Source organism: Cimex lectularius, unplaced genomic scaffold (genome assembly GCF_000648675.2).
Source record: "Cimex lectularius strain Harlan isolate CLEC.00 unplaced genomic scaffold, Clec_2.1 scaffold112, whole genome shotgun sequence".
Lineage (NCBI taxonomy): Eukaryota > Metazoa > Arthropoda > Insecta > Hemiptera > Cimicidae > Cimex > Cimex lectularius.
In genome coordinates this window covers 896473-919658 of record NW_019392699.1, presented here as the reverse complement: position 1 = coordinate 919658, position 23186 = coordinate 896473, and the positions used below count along the sequence as shown (strand labels likewise).

Sequence of the window (23186 nt, the reverse complement as noted above, 5' to 3'; positions counted from 1 at the left end):
CCAGGACTCCTGCCCCCGTACATTCTTCCGTTCTAGATCCGTCAGTGTACCAGAAGATGGTGCCATTGCTAACGGAGGGGTTTCTGCCTCTTTCCCATCCTTTTGGGTACTTATGTTTGTTTGGAAATTTTGCTTGCACTCAAACGTCCTGTTCATACCGTCTCTTGGAGACATGATTATCGGAAGTTCTATCATTAGGCTGCTGCAATCTCTACATTTTAGACCATTTCCCGACCCCGAATTCGACATCCCGATCCAAAACCGGCCTGCGCTTAATAAAGAGGATCCGGTTTTGTCGGATTTATCTAATTCTCGATATGTTACAGAATACAGCAATACAGCATGGCATACAACAGCATAGTGTTTAAAAGAATGTCCATGACGAATTGTTGATGTCGTCAATGTAAAATGCCAGTATGTAATCTTTAGGCCTCAACATTGTATTGAAAAACAAATAAGAAAAAGAACAGGCCCTATCATGGATCCTTGCGGGGTACCAGTAGATGCGTCTTTGAAACAGGGTTGAGTTGACAAAGATTCGAAATTTTCTATTCTATCAATATGCATGAATGATTTTAATGAGGTTTGGAGCCTATCAGTCTGCTGATCACTCCAGAATGTCAATTTGTGTCAAATGCCTTCTGGATATCATTCAAAGCCAAGCAAGTGTCCTACTTTCTACCCAAGGTAGGACACCTCTAACTTAGTAGAGCAAGAAAAATAACGTTTCACTCTGCTTGTAAATTTGTTTATAATATCAGCAGGGTTTATAATATTATAATATCATAAAATATCAGCAGGGATAAACTGTGATCTTCTGTACATTTATCTAATATCCGTATTTAATTGCTCGAAATTTCCATCTATTGACTAGGCACCTAACCTCCTTTTTTTTTGCAATGGTAGCCAAAAATATTAGTTGTGTGAAGATTAAATAATGATATATTCAAAGAACTATTTCCATTGCATTTTCTTTCTAATGAGTTAATTATGATAGTTCTTCTGTCCTGTTTAATCGTAGATTAAAGGGATAATTAACTATTACTGTATGCTAATAATTAATAATAATAGTTTAACAGTCACCAAATGTTTGGACAAAGAACGTCGCAAATGTTTTGAATTTATGGAACAATGCTTGATCTAGGTAGGTTTAGTACACAACGGTATGCTGTAAGTTTAATTACGGGGAATACAATACCTCTTCAGTGGTGCAGCAGGCTTTCACCACTCAATTTTACATCCTACGGTTTAACGTTATTTGACAAGTCAGCTTATTTGCGTTTTTATTAATGGATTATTGATTGTCCAGTGGTATTTAACTTTTTCTGATAATGAAAAGTTAGACTGTAGGTACAGATTCGCATATAAAATGATATCATGGATCAATATAGTCGTTTAAAATATTTTGAGTCATTATGTATCCGTAATAAATGTGTTTCATTAATTATAAATTAAGCCTAAATATAGAATTCGCAGTGCATATCGTTGAGAAAAAAATTCGGCTACTTCAACAGCCGGTGTTTTCTCATCTTGGTGAAATGAAAATAGGATTCAAAATACTAGCATGCGAGTCTTATACACCTAATCTTATCCTGGCAAAACCCAGGCGGTATATCCAAGAGCCCGGCAAACGGAACGTAAACAATACGTGCTTATGAGAAGACAGGGCATGTTTATGGAAATGGTGTTTAAAATTGTAGTAGGAGCTTCGTGTAATCCGGTCTAGCTCTTCACTCCTGGCGCTATTTAGTATGTATAGCACCGCAAGGCGAAAATAATATCGCAATGAACTCTGTTAAAGCGTGCGTTTAAAAGTTTAAATAATTATAATGCAATATTTTTATAAACCAATTTTCATTTATTTTCTGTCTGAAAAGTTGATGTATTTTAAAAGAATGATTTCTCAGAGTATGGGCCCTTAGGTTGTAAGAAAGACTTATAAATCTTTTTGTTTTATTTACACCCTATACATATTCCTACATATTACAAATGTGATTACAAAACATTTTGTTTTCAAACAGTCACAGGACAACACGCTGTACCCAGATGAAAAAACCAGCCAACTCTTAATATTGCTTATTATGGAATTAAGGGGCAAGGAGGTTTCGAGGCCAGAGTTAGGATGGATCGAGAGGTTGGCGTCAAACTTTCGGAATCAGGGACGGATCAGTTCGTTAACACAAGGAATGTTGAGGTTGTTGTGGATAATGAGGTTAGTGACGTAGAAGGAACTTAGACGATTTGTCTGAGGACTTTTTATTGGAATGGATGGCTTGACAGAACCTCACCGTTCCACACCGTCCAAAGTGGTCGCAGTAAACCTTGAGTAAGGTTAGTTTAGTGTTGACTGCCAAATTAGATATCGGCCCTGGAAGTCTTCGTAGCTGCCCAAGTTTTCTGTTAAGTTGCTTTCTTTTAAGTCCTGTGTTGGGATTCGTCGTCAGTCCGCTGTCTAGTTATGGTCCTAGGTATTTGACTTGAGTGGAAATAGGTATCTCTTTGTTATTGATGTACAGTTGTAATGCACACTGAGTACATTTTATTACATTCAGTCTTGTCCTTCACTTTTTGCACCAGTGTTCTGTTGAGTTGTCGGCTCTTAAGTATTATGTTGGGGTCAACGTAGGCCTGCTGTGAAATATAGTCCTAAGTTCTTAATTCACTATTTTCGTGGTCCGCTTGACCAATTAATACATGACAATTATTTAAGGTTTTTAGTTGAGATGAAAAAAAGTTAATGGCACGATCGGGATTCGAACCCACGATCTTCGGCTAGATACACCGCTGCTCTACCACATGAGATATCGTGACCTCGCCGAGTGGATCGAGGTCACGATAGCTCAAGTGGTAGAGTAGCGGCGTATCTAGCCGAAGATCGTGAGTTCGAATCCCGCTCGTGCCATTAGCTTTTTTTCATCTCAACTAAAAACCTTTAATAATTGTCATAGTCCTAAGTATTTGACTCGAATGGAAGTCGGTTTCTCTTTGTTGTTGTTGTACAGTTGTTTATTTGTTTTCAATGTGAACAAACATGAGTACATTTGTCTTCATTCAGTCTTATTCTCCATTTTCTGCCACAATCTTCGGTAAGCTCAATGTGTTCTTGGATATTGTTCATAGGTTGGATAGGATTCGGGTTAGAGGATAAAATTGCGGTATCGTCCGCGTAAATAGTGATGATGGTATTGGGCGGTAGGTCAGCAGTATAAATGATATAAAGGAGGGGTCCTAGAATACTCCGTTGTGGGATGCCGACTAATATCTCTCTGACTCCGAGAACTCGTTATCGTACCTCACTCTGAAACAGCGGTCGATCAGATAAGATTTCAGGATAAGATAGTGTAGGAAGCGTTTAAGTTTCTCAAGTAAAACAAAACAGAACATTTTTTATGTAATTTGTATTATAGGTCTCTCTAAAATAAGTTTTTATGTCATTTGTTTTATAGGTCGCTTTTGTAATTTAGTCGTTTCCGTTTATTTTAGTCCACCTTTCTTTGTGATATGGTCTGTCTAGTTTCGACTTCTCGCCAATTGCAGTAAAGGATGTATATCCGAAACGGGAATTGACCGTTCAAAGCAGTGAGGGTATTAGACAAAAATAACGAAAAACGACAAACCTATAAATTCATCAAACTTAGACCCTAAGAGGAAGTCGTATAATTAGTTTTTCTTTCTTATAAACTAAGGTACTGTTGATGGATCTTTCTGGATGAAAACTTGTTCAACTGATAACAAAGTAAAATGATCAATATCAATCAGTTCAACAGCAAATTTCTTACATTATTATGTTGCCTATTAGTTCTAAACTTAAAATTGATTCTAAATTTCTAATAATTAAGCAATTTGTTTATTCTACGTTTTTGCTATACAAAATTTGGCAATATAAAATTTATTACCGGGCTTTTAAGGTTTGGCATATATGACCCCAAGTGTAGTTATATAAACTTTATTTATTGGCGGCAGTAACGAGAAGAATCTGCGATGTGACAAAGCCGGATCATCTTTTCCCTTTATGCAGGCATTGAGATAAATCGATAGAAAATATCGATCGAGACGGATGTGATGGATTGATGGCGCCGTCAAATTCCGTGGAAGCGCGCATCATCAATTAAGATGACAGCTTCCGAGCCGCATTAACCGGGGGAAAATAAAGTTCGAAAAAATGAAACAAAAAACTGAAAATGTCTTAATCAGCCTTTTATAAGTTCTTTTTCTCTCCCCGCTTTCGGAAGGAAGAAAAATTAAGTGACTGAAGTCCGTCGAAAAGTTTCGTGCCCCGGGTGCATAACGTTTACGCGAGGATGGCCGTTAACACGAAAAAGCATTTAAAGAACTCTAGGGAGCAATTCTTGAGAATACCCTTGAAAAAAAGTTAATTTTGACAAGACGCAAATTTTTAATTATTACTATAAGTACTGCGATAAATGTTTGATCGTTTTAGCAATCGTATTTTTCGCACAACTAAATTAAACTTCGTACTTGACTCAAACGAAACAAAGTTTGTTTTGTACAATAATTATTGATGAAAAACGTGAGTTTTAATTTATAAAGTTTTGTTCGGGATAATAAAAACGAGAAGGGGAGGGGTTTTCCATTAAGGGTGTCATTATAACTCGACCTTATCTAATGGGAGAAATGGCCTTTTTGTGCGTATCGTTATTTTTGGGAATATCTTGACTAAATATGAAGAGTGATGCCATTATGAAAAGTATTATTACCTATGATTTTGTCCATTTTATTTTAGAAAATATGGTAATTTTTAGGTAAGATACGGTTGAAAAGATCTTCTTGGTATCTAAAATCTCCAAAAATCTATTTTTGAGAAACAACCATAACTGCTACCGACTAATTAAACGTCTACTTGACTAGATCTATATGATTACTTGTCAAAAAAAAGACTCATTTATATTCCCATAATAAAACCTGTATGGATGTTGAAGTATGGGTTGAACTAAGCCTTCTAACCTCAATCCAATCAAGATCTAGCAACCGTATATAATATATTGTTAACGTGCCTTTTTTATGTTTTCACTAACATTATATACAATGACTTAAACCTTCTGTTTATGAAAGACGTTGCGAGATCCAGTTATGAAACATCATGCAACTTTCCTCTCGAGTACTTCCTGACAATTCTCCTAGACATCTCAAAAGGCAAAGGCTCTCAGAGAGGGAATAAAATATTTTGATGTTAAAACGAGCTCAACCACTGGCTAGCTTCTCTGCTCGAGGGTGTTATGTGGTGCAGAATGTAAAACAACCTTAAGTAGAGAAAATAATTTTTTTTAAATTTTAACAGGCGATCTCAAATTTCCTTGAAAACCGATTCAGTCCCAACATTGACAAGGACTGAATGCTCTTTGTTGGAATTAAAAGCTCAATTGAAGGCTGTGTGTTTAGTGACCGTTAATTTTCTGTGTTGATTTGTCATTACTGTGTGTCGTGTTGAGAGTCAGTACTGTGTGTTTGGGCACTCTCAACACGATACACAGTAATGACACGTCTACACAGAAAACAAAAACGTTGAGCCCTGATGATGTTCTCAATAAAGATCGAAACGTGGCACGATAAAGAAAACGGTTTTCTAAACCTACGTTACATCAGACTGCATCTCACGATCTCCAAATAATCAATTAAAAGCTTTGAATGTCCTTGAAAAAAAAAAACAACTTAAATATGTCAATCTGCATACATATTTAAGGTTGTTTTGCCCTGATGATGACTTAAAATAAATCGAAAGCTCGGCATTAGCAACTAAATTTGCTTTCTTTTTCTTCAAGACAATACCTTAATCCAGAGTGTGCATAAATAATAATATCCGGGACTGCGATCGGCGAGGGTTTAGGGCGTCCGACTCGGAGTTAGTTATACAAGCAGTTCTGGGTCCGAAGCAAGGTAGAACCCATGGAATTTTAATTGGTAATAATATATAAAAAATATTGTAAAGTTGTACAAATGTACCTTCAATAGCATAACATCAGGGTCTTAGCTTGACCAGCCCTTTCTCCGGACTTGAACTCCGTCGAACATTTATGGGATAACCTCAAAAGACGAATAAGACGGCGTCCATCACTTCCTGATATACTCCACTATGTTCAAAGGACTCTTCGTGAAGAATGGGCTAACCTCCAGCAAATTGTCATTTCCAGACTGATAGAAACTATGCAGAGGCGTCTTCGAGAGTAATTAAGGCAACAGGAGGAAATACAAGATATTGAAATTTTAATTAAAAATCTAAAACAAATTTTATCTGACCGTCTTTTTTTTCATTTTCCATAGCAATTTACATTTTTTTAACTTTTTTAGACAAAGACTCAATTATCCAACGTTAAAAAAACTTGAAACTTTGATTAATACATAAAAAAATATACAAATCAAGTTATATTACAAGTGGGCAGAATTTTTTTCCTTTCAGTGTTTGTATGGTACAAAAATAGCCTCATCCCAGATTGCTGAGTATAATACAAATATTGTTCACTCCATTAGTGTAATATCACAGTTTTACTTCTTTTTTTTTTAAATGTTTAGTGTACCTCCGATTAACAGATTTAAAAAAAAAATATGGCGAACGAGTAAATTATGGATTTGGGATTATCCGGTGCGACCGTTGGCCTCCCAGATATTTGGAAAACTATCTGGACTCATTATCGGGGAAAAGGAAAAGGCACTTCGAGATTTATGCTCCCATTTGTTAGCTGTGCCGACTCCGGTGTCAGCGATATTGAAAATAAAAGGCACCCCCGAACCCGACGTTAGGTCCTCTAATCAATTCACACAAACATCAAATGGCTTTCTACACTTAGCCCGATCCCGGAGATGTGATTCTGTAGTTTGCCCTGGAAAAATTAAATGAAAAGCGTGGGCGATCGTTTACCCAGTGGTTAAACTGATTTAAAACGTAATTTTTTTTTATTCCTTTAACTAGAAAGGGTTCCCAACCGTGACTCTTTCTCCGTTTCTCTCCCACATTCTCCTTACTCTCCCTCACTATGTATATATATATATATATAGTCGCGTGAGGTGGTAACAGACTTAACGAAACTTTCTGATCTAGCTGTATAAGACTATTTTTTGGCTAAAGTTAATGGTTTCTGAAATATACGGGGACGGCCATCTTGTTGTTACAAAAAAGCATATCCCCCTCACGCGTCTTCCGTCGGCCAAACTCAGAAATGGCCTATCCTGACAAAATTTTCCTTTCAGTAAAAGTGGCATAAAATAAGCTCAAGAATCGATGTGTACAATAAAAATATGGGATTCTCATTAAAAAAAAAACAAAGTTAAAATCATTTTCCTGCTAGATGAGAAAGGTATGTTAAACCTGTTACGACTACGCCATTCCTAGTCAAAGTCACTTGGTATTTGTATAAGACCTTTTTTTGCTATTGTTAATCGTATCTGAATTAAATGGGAAACATAAGGACTGTAACATATAGCATGTAAGGTCTATACCATATTTAAAACATTTGTCTTTTTTTATTTATTTTAAGTTTGAAATTCTAACTCGAATCCTTCCCAAGCTACCTCCAACATCCAAGAACACCTTGAGCTTATCAAAGACTGGCGCAAAAAGTGGAGGACAAGACTGAATGAAATAAAATGTACTCCGTGTACATTCACATTAAAAAGTAGTCTTGGCAACAACTGTACATAAATAACAAAGAGTTACCGATTTCCAGTGAAGTCAAATACCTAAAACCATACCTAGACAGCAGACCAACGTGGAATCCCCACACAAGACTTAAAAGCCAGCAACTTAACAGAAGACTTGGACAGCTACGAAGACTGCTAGGGCCATTATCCGTTTTGACCGTCAAGACTCAAGTACCATTATACGAGACTTTACTGCGACCACTTTGGAGATACGGTGGAACTGTGGGGTTCTGCCAAGCTATCCAATATCCAACGCATCTATCCTTACAATCAAAAGTCCTCAGGCAAATAGTCCACAACGACATGAACATTCCTTTTGTCAGCGAAGTGATACGTTCTCGATTCGAAAAGTTTCACACCAACCTCGCGATCCATCCTCACCCATTCCCAGAATCCTATCTTCAGAACCCGCCACGTCGCCTCAATCGACAATGGCCTCGAGACCTCCTTGCGCCTTAATCATTCGAATGCCAGCATTGGCTGTCTTCTCATAGCATGTGTACTCCGGTTGCAGCTCTGGCATTAGTGCTACTGCTGTGACTGTGTGATAAGAACAACATACAGTCATCACATTTGTAATATATACAAATCTGCATAGGCCGCAAATAAATATATATTAAAAAAAGTCAGAAATTCTTACTTAAGTATTACACGAAGGAAGAACAACAACTAATTATGGATTACATTTTGATTTTTGTCCTAATACTTCATAATTATAACCTAGAGATTTAATCAACTAACAAGCCATTATAGTGCGAGTGACAGTTAATGTTTGTTTCAAAATAGGAAGTTAATTACACAACCACTTAAAAAAAATTAGTCAATTAATTAGTTAATTTATGTTTTGGCATGCTTTATAGAAAGGCAAAATGTTTTAAACGTATTTTAAGAGTTAGATATATCGAGCACGCTTTTACTCAAGAATAATCTAGATTCGAACTCATCATCATGGCAAAGCAATGTTAGCTATGTCTACAAATTAACATAATTAAATTTTTAATAGACAATTTCAAATTTGTTTGAAGACAGACTCAGTCCCAAAGTTGTTAATTGTCCTTGGCAAAGTTTTACTGAGTCGGTTTTCAAAAAAATTTGAAATCGTCTATTAAAAATTGAAGTATGTCAGTTGATAATAAATAAGATTGTTTTGCTCTGATGATGACGTTAAAATCGGTCGAAACATTGGCAGTAACAATTGAATTTGCTTTTTCATCACGACCATCAATCAATAGGATGCTAACGACCGAACAAATCTTAGCAAAAAGGAAAAATGTCCATGTCCATGTCATTAGACAAGATTCGCACTACAGCAATGAGTACATCACGATTATTCAACTTAATTGGAAATACTTTGCATGAAATACCAATACCAAACTCATAAAAGTCAATTCTGGATTACTTGAAAACAAGAAAAGTTTTTCGTCGAAAATTCAATAAATTGTACCAATTAAAGTTCATTATTACTTTCTTATTCCGTACCGTCTTTTATAAACTGTTGCAGAACATTCCTGGGAAAATGAAGTCTGAAAGTAAAAAACTTATGTTAATTAATTAAGTATGAAAGTATGAAAAATACAAAAAAAAAAAAAAAAAAACTTTTAATGTGCGAAGAGTATGCATTCGTCTTTTTTTAGACAAAGACTCAATTATTAAACGTTAAAAACGTGAAAGTTTGATTAATATATAAAAATATACACAAATCAAGTATTACAAGAGGGCGGAATATTTTGTCTTTCAGTATATACAGGGTGGCCTTAATCGATTCAGCCACACTTCCAGATCTTATAGGAAATTGAACGCTGAGTAAATAAGGTCCTATGAATCTGTGTCCGCAAACCCTTCCGTTCCGAGCTACAGGCAAAAAAAAACATGAAAAATCACGTTTTTTGTCCTTACTCGTGAAAGTTTTAGTAAACCGTTAGTCTGACCGTAAAACAGCTCGAAACAACATCTGTAGAGGATTAATTTCTGCGTCGAATGAGATTAAAACCAGCCTGATCGGCCAAAAATTTCATTTTTCGCGATTTTTCGAAGTTAGGAGGTGAAGGGGTACACAAAATTCACTATTTCTGACATTTTTATCGAAAATTCACAACTTGAACACCCTGTCAAAAAATTCTCAATTCATTAAAAGATGTGTACACTTGTTCTAACTAAAATTGTAAGTAAGTCGTTCAGATTGTTCATACATTACTTCATTCAGTAGGGGGTACCCATCAGAAAACAGTAACATTCGATTTTGGTGAAAAGCAGTAAATTAGCCAAAATTCAAATGTTTCATGAATCGGATTGGGGTTGGTCTAATGTGACGGAGGATTCTATCACCAACAAACGAGGTTTGTAACGGAGACTTTTTTGATAGGGTGTTCAAGTTGTGAATTTTCGATAAAAATGTCAGAAATGGTGAATTTTGTGTACTTCTTCACCTCCTAACTTCGAAAAATCGCCAAAAATGAAATTTTCGCCCGATCAGGCTGTTTTTAATCTCATTCGACTTAGAAATTAATCCTCTATATGTTTTGAGCTGTTTTACGATCAGGATAACGGTTTACTAAAAATTTCACGAATAAGGTCAAAGACTTTGCCTCAAATACGCTTAAATGAACAAGTCTCTATTTATTCCATTTATTCTAATTATTAATTCCTAAATATTGTTATTATTGTTAGAGTTTTATTACCGTTATTTATTTATTTATTGCATAATTAAACATAGGTTTAGGTTTAGGGTTCCGGGCTGTTTTCCTAGTCTTAGTAAGAAAATTTTAGATAATATAAATAGATAGAAAATAAAACCAAGGAAAAGTAAATGTGCAAGGGGAAACCAGCAAGAGAAGACCTTTTGTTTTAGGTTCTAAAATGAAAATATGATCCCTTCAAAAACCGACCAGCGGTCTCGCCTGAAGGAAAGATCGTTGGGAGGTATTTTTATCCCATTTATTTGAAATCCCTTAGATATACAAATTCGATTAAGCTAAAGCGTTTGTCCGCCGGTATCGGGTCTTCCTCAGGTACGGCGGGGTGGTGGAAAGGGTTAAAAAAAATCAAAAAATGTGATTTTTCAAGGTATTTTGCCTGTAGCTCGGAACTGAAGGGTTTGCGGACACAGGTTCATAGGACCTTTATTACTCAGCGTTCAATTTCCAAGATGTGGAAATGTGGGTGTATCGATTGAGGCCACCCTGTATATGCTATTCTTCACTGTCAAATAAAGAAACATCATAGAGGCCTTTTTTTATTATTAATTGTTTCAAGAAAGTTTTTATTAGTAGGAAAAAATCAATTAATAGGCATGAGTATGTAATGAAAATTGTTTTGCCATTTTGGAATTCCAAGCTACAAAGCGTTAATGTGTCCACGAGCATAGGCGGAATTGTTCAGTGTCGGATGTTTCTACCAGTTCCTCCAGGTGAGTCATTGGCGAAGTTGTTCGAAATTAAAGACGGACTGTTACAATTGTTCTCAGCCAGTTGGCTCACCTGGCCTAAAGTCGGAAATTCACCTCACCCGCTGATATTTGTGTTTCCCACGGGGTTGTACGCTCCACTTCCTAGGCTCCAGTTTTATAAAACTTCTTTCGTAATCTGAACACGTGTACGATCGATAAACAAGCACACAAAAAATTAAAATACGGTTGTAAATAAACGAGAATAGACAAGCGTATATATATATAAAGAAAAAACCTTTTGGGCTCCGACATGGTTAAAGTACTAAAACCTAGTTGCGCCGAAATGAGATGGTCGGCATTTATTCATAGAATGGCAGCTATAAGACCGCTGTAAACTCACGAACATCTCGTAAATATGTAGACGCCGCATTCTTATACAACATAAAAATTTAAATCAAGATTTAATATAAGTTTTCACTTTTTTAATTAAATAAAATTACCATTAAATATAATGTTTTTATTGTCATAAACAAAATCTCTATGAATTTGGCATTTGTCATAATGTATAAACAATGAATTCAACAAATTACAATTCCGCTAATTTTATCGGAATCCCGAAAAGAATTAATTAAATGATTGACACACGCGTTTTACAATATTTTTTGAACTTTGATCACTATTCGATTGAGAGCATCGATTATATTATAGCTAGTCTTTATCATGTTTTTAATGATAATAATAAATACTCTTTACTGTAAAAAATAAACTAATAATTAAAGAAGAAATTTAATTTTGATGTCGACTTCAAAGGAGTTTAGCCTATATTTATATTTAACCAACCCTGCTTTTGTCTGGCCTTAATAACGCCACAATTCCTATGCATTGTTCCCTTCCATTGTATTACATAACATGGTACATGGAGTTGTACTAGTTTACTTATAATTGCTTATTTTTTCAACATGTTGACGATTAATGAGATAGATAGATAACATGCTTTATTTACATTAAAGAGAAGCATTACTATACAATATTAAAAGCATTTTACAGCATGGATGCTTATCCGTCTGCCGGAAGTTGGCTGTTCTTTTTCAGGCGTGCGAAAAAGAAAAACTAAAAATAAACTATATAATAATAGAAAACAATAAGTAAAAACTAAATTATAAAAACTAAAAGCTGATTTTAGGTACAACAAGTTAAACAATTATAACTCGGTATTACGATCATATAATTGCCAGGTATGACGTGCATAGTGTGCTAGACCTTTCGACCTCTCGAATTAGGCAATGAGAAGATCTTCCTCTCAATATCTAACAGATCAAGCAACTGAGACCTGGAAAGCGATTTATACTTTAGTAACAGGATACGGAGCTCTGACAGTATGGGACACGGGGCAACAAAATGAAAGATATCTTCCTTAGCGCACAAAAAATTTCCGTCGTCTTCCTTCATGGCACAGAATTGAGGAACACTTGCTCGCATCTGAGTTTAAGAAGCCATCGAAAGTCGGAAGTTTCAAAGAACCACTAGCTTGAACGTTTAGGTTAAAAGTTGTCTTAGAGTGGTCTAGGATCTTAAAAAGAAGATACCTGTTTGAGACCTGACCTCGATGCTCACAACTCACACGATGTTGATCACGAGTCTGCACAAAAGTTCCACGGTATAATTGGGCCAACTCGAGAGGTTTTCTAAACAAAAGGAAAAACTGCAACCATGTTGAGAAGCTAATGTATTTCATTGCCGAAACCAAGAACCAGTAGATTTACTAACCTCGAGAGCAGTAATTTTGGAGACTCGGGCAACAGGGCTCTTAAGTACCCTTAAAACAAATGAAAAATGCAAGGAAAGCGTAAAAAGGAAAATTGTATCCACTGCCGTCTCCATATAAAGCATATAGTTTGCAGTAGAATTAGGCAATGAAAAGATCTTCCTAATAAAAAAACGTTGTACTCTTTCTACCACTTCATAATGCTGGAACACATTATGTGCCCCCACACCTGGCCTGCATAAGGTAAAATAGAACTGCACACTGCATTAAATACCTTGTACATAGAGTAAACAGGGATTAGATTCTGAGCCAAAAAGTTACACCATGTTCTATTCAAAGCAACTTTATTGATTAATGAGAGAAGCCATGGTGTTGTAAGAAAAAATATTTAGTTAAGAGATGGGGTTTATTAAAAATTAGGGAACAAGAATTATGCTTATTTATTGTGGGATTAACTATTTTACGTAAAATATATGGGTTTAGCTGAGGAGAGTTGTCCAATAGAATTTCTATTAAATTATGAATTTACTTACTTGCTCACTACTGGCTGGAGGCACAAAAGACATTCTGTTTCCCTGCCAGAACTCAACTAGGTGGAAGAGGTGTTCGGGTGATGTTACAGTTTTTTAAAACAGTTTTGTTAAGAGGTTTTAGTCATATCTATAACGAATACTTTTCACACTTTCCTGGGTGCTTTTTCCCTTTAGGGCCGGACCAACACCTCACGTGAGGTGTTCGTTTTGCCCTAATCGAATTGCCAGGCGATAGGCCCATTCTTATTTTTGAACGTTTTCTCCAAACTGGGATTTGAGCTTTACAAAGGCATTTGTCATCCTGAACGATTCAATTTGTTTTGTCACAAATCCTACAAAACAACAGCTCATTTCATCACACTGTTCAAACGATCAATTTTGTCTAGTAGTTACAGCTATTTAGTAGCTATGCAATGCTGAGCGCGCGGAAGGTCACAACACACACAACTCTTCTAACAACTTAAACAAGCAACAATTCACTAGGACAGTTGTTATATTTAATGTGGGAGGTTTATAGGCTGTAAAAACAGCTGAGGTCATCGCCGGACCCTGGTGTTTTCCTTCTTTTTCTGATCTTTTACTCGTATTTTATTTTAAGCTCCAGTCATGCTCTCTGCTTTTATATGTATACTACGTCGATATCCTAAAACGTTAGCCTCTCGTTTGTACCTCAATTTGTCTATTAGGGAATAGACACGAAATATATCATTATGTTCATACATACATCACTGTACAAACAGAAGTCTGGTCACTTCACTCCCACAGAGTACTCGATATTCCTTGGAACGGGGTTGAACCCAATCCATTCTCGCTAATAATGTACTTCTACGGTCCAGACGTCACATACTTACCCCAGAGGACTCGCTATTCCTCTGGGCCCGGTTACGCAACCCCTTACATTCACGCTAGTAAATTACATGTACATCACTCTTCTAGACACAGAAAGTAAACAGTGAAGTCTGGCCAATTCACTCCCAAGAAAACTTGATATTCCTTGGGCGTGGTCGAACCCCCTTCTCGCTAATTAATTACTTTTATTCTCCAGAGGTCACACAATCACCGAGAGTATATTACGATTTGATAATACTTATTGTTAAGAAATTACATCTTTAAATTAATGATTATTCATAAATCGTGAGATGAGGTCTGGTGTGATGTAGGTTTCAGAAAAACATTTTCTTTATCGTGTCAACGTTTCGATTTTTATTGAGATCATCATCAGGAAAAAAATATATAAAAATATAAAAAATATATTTTTTGCATTGTATAAATTCACTTATTTCCACATCCTACATGTATTTGTTAAATTTAAACAATGTTTGTAAATCCCTGGTCCTGATGATGATCTCAATAAAGATCGAAACGTTGGGAGGATAAAGAAAATAATTTTCTGAAACCTACATCACACCAGACCGCACCTCAGGATCTCTGAATAATCATCGATTAACGGTCACTAATCACAACATTTTAAATTAATAATAATTAATTAATAAAAAATTGTTTTTCAAGTCGTAACAACAAATGAAAACTACAAATATCAGCAATTCTTTATTAAGTAAAGTATTGGTTATGACTCCATGATCGAAATTGAAATTTATTGTGTTGTTTTCAAGAAAGGAAGTGTAGAAAAAACAAGAGAAACTTTACTATGACAAATAAAAAGGTTACCCTTACCCAATACCAATTTTTACGTGTAGTAGAACGGGTATTTGTCGTTGTGTCGAATCATCCCAGAGTTGACCGAGTACGTTTGTCCACCGCGGCATATTTGACGGGCAAAAGTAAATATGAACAATCAACAGAAAACGCCATATTAGTCTGTACAATCTGTATAGGCTTGAAACTCTGGTATTGATATTTCATATCACATCATGTCATAATATCTATATTGATATCTGACCAAGACTAAAAGCTGCTGAATATTGTTTATTCTAAATATCTTATTAGATTGCCAATTATAAATTTTAAAAAGTATGGCTACGAATTTTATAAATAATCTCTTGCTAACGTAATACAAAAGAATCTCAGTTACTTCATGCTGCTCCAATTAGGATTGGAGATGAATTTATATTCATCTTATGTTGAATTTATGATTAAACAGCCAATAAATTATTAATATCAATACAACCTATACAATTTAAAATGATAGAACTAATGCATTTTAGTATAAATTAATGAGAGACGATACAGCGATTCTCTCAAATAATCCGGACTTTTTACCTTGAAACCTTCAACACCTCACACTATTTCAGGCTTGGTGTAAAAAGAAAAACATAAAGTTTAACCCACAAATAAACTTCACTCTCCTCTAATGATACTACGCGGACGAAGCGTGGTATCTATGTACACCGAGATAATATAACGTGAAATCCCCACATGCGACTAAAACATCAAGACGACACGACAGCGCTTTTCCACGGTATCTTGATGCTGACTTACCTCAAAAATAAAAAGGTTTTTGGAAGTGTTTCAGCTAAATGTACCAATACCGTAGCGACAAAACCGCCCGATCCACCATCCTAAGAAAAATGTTTGAGGTTCAATTTTATGTGTCTAACGTTACTACTAATTTCAATTAATTATCTTTATGTAAGGGGTATTGGTTGAGATAAAAAAAAGTCAGTGTCCCGAGCGGGATTCGAACCCACGACCTTCGGCTAGATACGCCGCTGTTCTACCACTTGAGCTATCGTGACCTCGATCCACTCGGACACTACTTCCCATCTCATCCCCACCTTTTGAATTTTCCCTCCTTTTTGTCATTTTCAAATGTCGTGTAATCTATTTGATTCTCGACGACAAATGAAAATGCCACGGAGGGCTTCAGTGAAGGTATACTTCATTTTTACTTATAAATTCACTAGTTTTCGTGGTCCGCTTGACCAATTAATATCTTTCAATTAATTAAGGTTTTTAGTTGAGATTAAAAACCTTTCGAGTGGATCGAGGTCACGATGGCACAAGTGGTAGAGCACCGGCGTAACTAGCCGAAGATCGTAGGTTCGAATCCCTCTCGTGACACTGACTTTTTTATCTCAACTAAAATTCTTAATTCATTGAAAGATATTAATTGGTCAAGCAGACCACGAAAACTAGTGAATTTAATACTTCATTTTGCTTATTAAATCTGTTAAGTTTCGTGGTCCGATTGGCCATATAAATTCTTTTCAATTAATTAATCTTTAATTAAGGTTTTGGTTGAGATCAAATAGATTACACGACATTTGAAAAATTGCAAAAAGAAGGGAAAATTCGAAAGGTGTCCGAGTGGGTCGAAGTCACGATAGCTCAAGTGGTAATGCAGCGGCGTATTTAGCCCAAGGTCGTGGGTTCGAATCCTCGCTCATGACACTGACTTTTTATATCTCAACCAATACTTTACATACAGATTAATTAATTGAAAGATGTTATTTGGTCAATCGGATCAAGAAATCTAATGAAGTTACAACTAATACAGAGCTAAATGTTCTTTTTTCCTGGATGTAATAAACACGAAATCTTCCAAGCGCTCTTCGCCAACTAAAGCGGATCTACTATCCAGTGACGGTGACAGGAAATTGTCAGACAGTAGGTAGTAACAGTCAGTTGAATCCATTGGAGTTCTGCCGATGTGTAGCATTCAATCTTGTTTTTAATTGCTTATACTTTTCCTTTGTCCTGTCGCTCGTTACCCAATTGAAAGTAGTTGTAATGTATCTCATATTAAGAAAAATTGAGGACAAACGATGGCTAGACAAGATATAGCGTTAATTATCTCTCGTAGACCCCTCAATGTAGAAAAGGTATAAAAACTTAATTTACTTTTAAATTAAAAGGGAATTTAAAATAAAAAAGAACTGGTTGGGAAATGATATTAACTGCCCTTTTGGAAAAAAAACTAAGAAGTTATTAAAAATAAAATTAAAACCTTGCCACTATTACAACATTGGAAAAAACTTAATAATCTAAAAATGACTCTTTAAAAATGAAATCAAACTAGTTCGGTGTCTATTCTAATTTTACAATAAGAATAAAAAAATAACCTGTTTCTAATAGTGTATACTCGCATAAACAAACCAACAAAAAAAAACCCATTTTTTTGGGAGGGGGAAATGGCCCTTCTTTTCTTCTTTTTTTGCTTCTTCTGATTCTTATTTTTTTTAAATCTTCTGCTTGCGTCCATATTGTCTTTTCGCAGGCTCGACCCCCATCTGTTCTTCTCTTTTTCTTCTCCCTTTCCTCTTTTGCTATGCCTCCTACCGGCTGGCGGGTATTTTCAAATTTTATCGTCATAAAGAAAAAATCGACAGTTATAGAATACAATAATAGTTAACATTTTATTCAAAATATGATATAATTCCCTGAACTTCAGTATGTAGAACTAAAGAAGCGAGTTTAAAGTTCGTTTTTAACTTGAACGATAGTCGAACAGAAAGTATGATAAAACCCAATCTACTTTTTTTCGTAGTTGTAAAATCAGAGTTTTATACTAATTAATATAAACTAGGCGATAACTGTTTACTGTAAAATTTATATAAGCTCATATCTGCACATGCACGAACATGAGTTGACCCTATTACTTTTCGCGTCCACCGGAAATTCCAGGTTTTGTAATTTCCAACCAATTACCGACCACCCACACCAGGTATTGGCCGTCCAGGATAAGATTTCGGCAGCTTTCGATTGTATGCATAAAAATCGATTCATTTATATACGAAATAGAAGTTTCTTTTTCGTTCTCAAAACATAATATCATTTAGCTGGAAATACCATACGAATGATATCCTTTGTCAAGTTCAATAACTTTAATAATACGTCTTCGTTTGATCTTTGAAAATCTAATTATAGCAATTTACCACTAATGGAAATCCGATGTCCATTTAAATTGAGATGCGAGGTAATGCACCTGAACTCTGCTCTGAAACTGCATTAAGGAAACTGAGATCTCTCCGCCGTGGAACTCTACTCTAACCCAATCGAAAATGTACATTTTGCAGCGGGAAGCTCTATTCCGGGCGACGTAAGTAGGTAATAATAAACATATTTTATAACTTACTCACAATTCTATCTATAAACGATAAAACCAACCTAGTTTTTCATTTAGAACAATGATATCTTTTATTGTGATAAGATGTCACAATATGCATGATAATATTTAAAATGATGACCTTAAATAGCCCAAAATTGAGAAAAAATAAGAAATATTTGAAACAACCATTTTATAAATACAGTTATTCAGATATCGTGAGATGCGGTCGGGTGTGATGTAGGTTTCAGAAAAACATTTTCTTCATCGTGCCAACGTTTCGATCTTTTATTGAGATCATCTTCAGGGCTCAAAGTGATTGTCTTCTGTGTAATTGTGCCATCCTTGCGTGTCGTGTTGAGAGTGCCAGACTGGCACTCTGAGCCCTGAAGATGATCTTAATAAAAGATCGAAACGTTGGCACGATAAAGAAAATGTTTTTCTGAAACCTACATCACTCCCTACCGCATCTCACGATATCTGAATAACTATCGATTAACGGTCACTAATCTCTACACATTTATAAATACACTTAAGGACAAATTTATTGCACCACTCAATTTATTTAGTTTAAAATTAAATCCATTTAATCTACATTCGTTACAATTAATTAGGAGCTATCGTAAGCAAATTAAACAGTAAATAACGCTTTGTTACTTACTTTGTTTTCTTTTGTTCTCATTAATCCCATTTGCACAAAAAGTTTTGTTATTGTGGCCTTACGATTTTCAAATAATCATTAATTAACAGACACTAAATACTACACATTTTTATTCTCTATTTTTACGTAATGTATTATTATTACAATTATTATATTTTGATTTTTGACGTTATTTTCTATTTTGCGGCTATTTCCCCGTTTGAAGTATGTAAAAAATAAAAAATATTTTTTTTTTAGAATTAGGTAATAAAAATTTTTGTTTTAAATATCTTATTTTTACTATCATATCTATTTTTGATATCCAAAATATAAAATACCTAAATACTTTGAATTTAAGGGTGGTGCGTTAATTTTTTCCATCAGTGCATATTTTTAACATCATCTGAAAAAATAAAGCAAACACTGTATTTAATAGAAATGATAAATGAATAGAAATAAATTTACCTACTCAATTGTAATGATTGTGATATTAAATATATAGGACAAAGCGGTAGAGAAATAGAAACAAGAGTAAAAGAACACTTGCCTAAATCGAGCAAATTTTCGGAATTTAAGGACCATCTAAAAGAAACAAAACATAATTTCAATTCAAATTTAAATACAAGAGTGTTACATAGTTTCAACAAAGGGAAAGAACTAGATTGGTTTGAGAAATTTGAAATTAAAAAATGTAAAATTGAACATGGTGATAAATGCATTAATAATATAACAGATTTTGATCTACCTCCCATTTTAAATATGTACATAAATAATATCAAACATCCAAATAATTAAACTAATTATTTTAATTGTTATTATTTTTATAGTAATTTATAGTAATATTAAGTATTTATTATTCTAATATTTATTTGTGTTATAATTTCCGCGTTTCGCACGTTCAAATTGAGCGTCATTAAAAAAATCAGCTGATAATTGGAACGTCGCGTTGGCGGAGGTATCAGCGGTTTCACTTTGGCAATTCATGTCGAGAGACGTGGTTGTAGAATTCCTTCAACCTGATGATGAGCTAAAAGGCTCGAAATCCGGATCGTTGCAAAACAACTTACTGTGAGTAGGGCTCACAACTATCCTTTTAAAAAGTACACTGTATTTATGTAAAATCTGGTAAGTAAATAGGCTTAAAATAACTCGATATAATTGATATCTGCCTTGAATATTATAATTTTTAATATAATTACATTAAACTGGTAGTAATTAACTGTAGATCTTGCGCAGTTATCTAATTTGTTGGGTAATCTAATACAGAGTGTTTCTTGATAAATGTTTTACTTCATTATTAGTTGTTTTATTTCATATTTGTAAATCAAGCAAAGCATAAAGATTTCAGCGTAATATTGTTTGTGTGTTTATTTGGCATTTGATATAATAATTTTAGAATAGTTTTGATTCTATTAACGTAAGAAGGGCAGATGTTAGTGATACAGCTATGTTTGTGCACTTCAGCATAGTAACGTTAATGTTGGGTCTGGTTACAGTTGGTAATACAAAGTTCGACAAGTGCCGCAACTTAGAACGATTTGTTTACTAAATACCCTTAATACATTTCGCTGTGTAATCATTTATTAACCTTACACTAAAAAAATATACGTATTTTTAACAAATCCTCTTCGGGTTTTTTCTTTGTCGAATCCATGCTGAGATTGCTCTTATCGTAATAGAACCTTTTCTTATGCTTTGAGATAATCTTCCGTACTTCATATATATAACGATCACATTGAAGTCCTATTCGACAACAATGGTAAGATTACAACACTAAGATGTAATTTGTCCTCCAATAGAAAAACTTGAGGAGAACTAGAGAGGATTTATTGTGTTGTGAATATAAAACGAATCTACAATCTTTCTTTGTTGGAAATGATTAATTTGGTGAAATAATTAAAAACGTTTTTAGTGTCTTTGTGAAGATTTTTGTCCAATGTTGCCCGGCTTTATTTTTCACATGGGAGTATCGGAGAATCAATAAAAATCCGTACAAGAACACGATAAAAAATATCTGAAGAACCTATATTAATAAATGTAAGAGGGAAAGTTTTTCAATTCCCGTTTTGTTGGGAAGAGTATAATTTTGGATTCGTTCAGGTTTTTCATGGTTTTATCGGCCGGCGAGATCTACGGATCGAGAAGACCACTCTGATCAAAACGGACCTCGTCAGTTTTGTTGTTCGCAACTGAAAGCCTGCCCGGATCCTAATCTAAAACAGACAACCGGCTCGTAACCTAAGATTGGATGCAAAGAAAGCTGGAAGTAGGTGAGACGACTGCTGTCGCTTTTCATTGGACGTATCTTTGAAAACCGGTGGGCATGATTTGTCCTGGACCAAAAACTTATTTAGTTGTGAATAATACCAGGCTGATTAATTTAAATTTTATAGTGTATGCAACATTTTATTGTTTTATGAACTTCTGTAAAAAGATATTGGAAATGATCAGTTCTCATTCCTTTTATGCAGTAATGTTCTAAACATTATCATTCAATCGGTATTCAATCGAATCTCGGTTCGGTCTATAAATTCACCTCAGAATAACGGTAAGGTCGTACAAAGGACCAAATGTGGTTCATAAGGAAAATGAACGAATCTGTTGTTTGTGCATACTGTGTTACCAAGGGAAAAAGAGTCATTACGCCACTTTTATTGCTTTTCGAACTGTTTAAATAATGTTATTGAAGGGCCCTGAGTCGTAAACAGGAGGGACAGAGTTCGGTTTTAGTATCAATACTGACTTTGAATTTATCCACCATTAAACACGTGAATTTATAGACGTGCGAGGCAGAAATACCTCGAAGAAAGGGCTCCTATGGACTATGTTAAACATTAATAAAATTTTCACACGTCGGCGTTTATTGGTAAACATGTTTTTTAATATATGTGAGATGGACTTTTTACAATTAAACAGCGTTTAATTTATTTAATATAATTTAATTTAACGATATAAAAGTTGACGATATTTAGTTTAAAATTGAGTTTTTTCGGTCTTTCCTTTCTTCAACAGGGTATCTTGCTCCAATAATATTAATAATAATAATAATAATACTTTATTGCAAAAAAGAAAAGTTATAAACATTACATAGTATACAATTTAAAGTAAAATTACGGCATGGAGGGTCCGACTACCGGAGGTCGATTTTCATTTGACTTAAATTTTTGGTCGACACAGAGAAAAATGTACAAAAGAAAAAAAAATTGATCCATAAATAAATATTACAATTGATAATTTAATTTTTAATAATTACGTTAATTACTAGCATACATTATAAACAATAATTTTTGTTCTTCGTCTAATTTACAATAATATAGATATATAAATTATTTGGGCCAGCAATTTAGAATGACAAGGCTTTAAAATATTCAAAAATTAAATTCTAATATTAACTCTTGGCGATAGTGCCAGGCGTGGCGCGCATATTTGATTAAATTTTTGTAATCATTAAGCAGTAAGTCAATAACCTGTGTCACATTCAATTTAGAAAAATTTAGATGCAAAAGCCGAATCTCCGATAGGATAGTACATTTTGCAATAAAATGCACTATGTCTTCTTTAACCTGGTCATTGCATAATGAACAAATTACATTTTCTTTGGCCCGAAAAGCTGCACCATTGAGATAAAGGAGGTCCCCTCTGATTTTGAATAACCACCTTAACTCGACCAATGACAAACTTTTAGACCTGTCCTTAGATAGGTTAAACATATTAAAATCATCTTGGTAAAGTTCCTTAAAGAATAAAAAGCGCGAGGTTGATCTGACTTGTTCATGAAGTTCTTCACTGAAATTGACACTCAGTTTTGTTATAATTTCCTTAAACTGCAAAGGCCACTCATTCAAGTTATTTATAGAAAATGATGAGTCACATGATAGATCCCTACACATGCTATTCCAACATTCAAACCACAATGCACCACGACTAACGACATCCAGGGTTACAATTTTGGAAAGATGGTAAGCAGGACGTTTCAAGAGTTTAAAGATGTATTGGGTTGTCCGGAAAATAATGCAGGATTTTGGTATTAAACAAAAAAAAAGAAACTAGTTACTTTAAAGCAATGTTCTTTAATCAAAATAATTTCCCATACTCTCAATACATTTCTCCCAACGTGTTGGTAACTTATTAATTCCGTCTGAGTAGAATTCAGAATTTTTAGAATTGATAAAGTCAATAAATGCATTTTCCAGTTCCGTTTGATT

At 34.6% G+C, this 23186-nt stretch overlaps 1 protein-coding gene across 4 annotated transcripts in view; it reads right to left on the bottom strand.

Moving 5' to 3' along the window:
* The window catches only part of LOC106664553 (somatostatin receptor type 2-like), a 144913-nt gene that overhangs the window by 87740 nt on the left and 33987 nt on the right, over nt 1-23186 (bottom strand). The window lies entirely within an intron of this gene.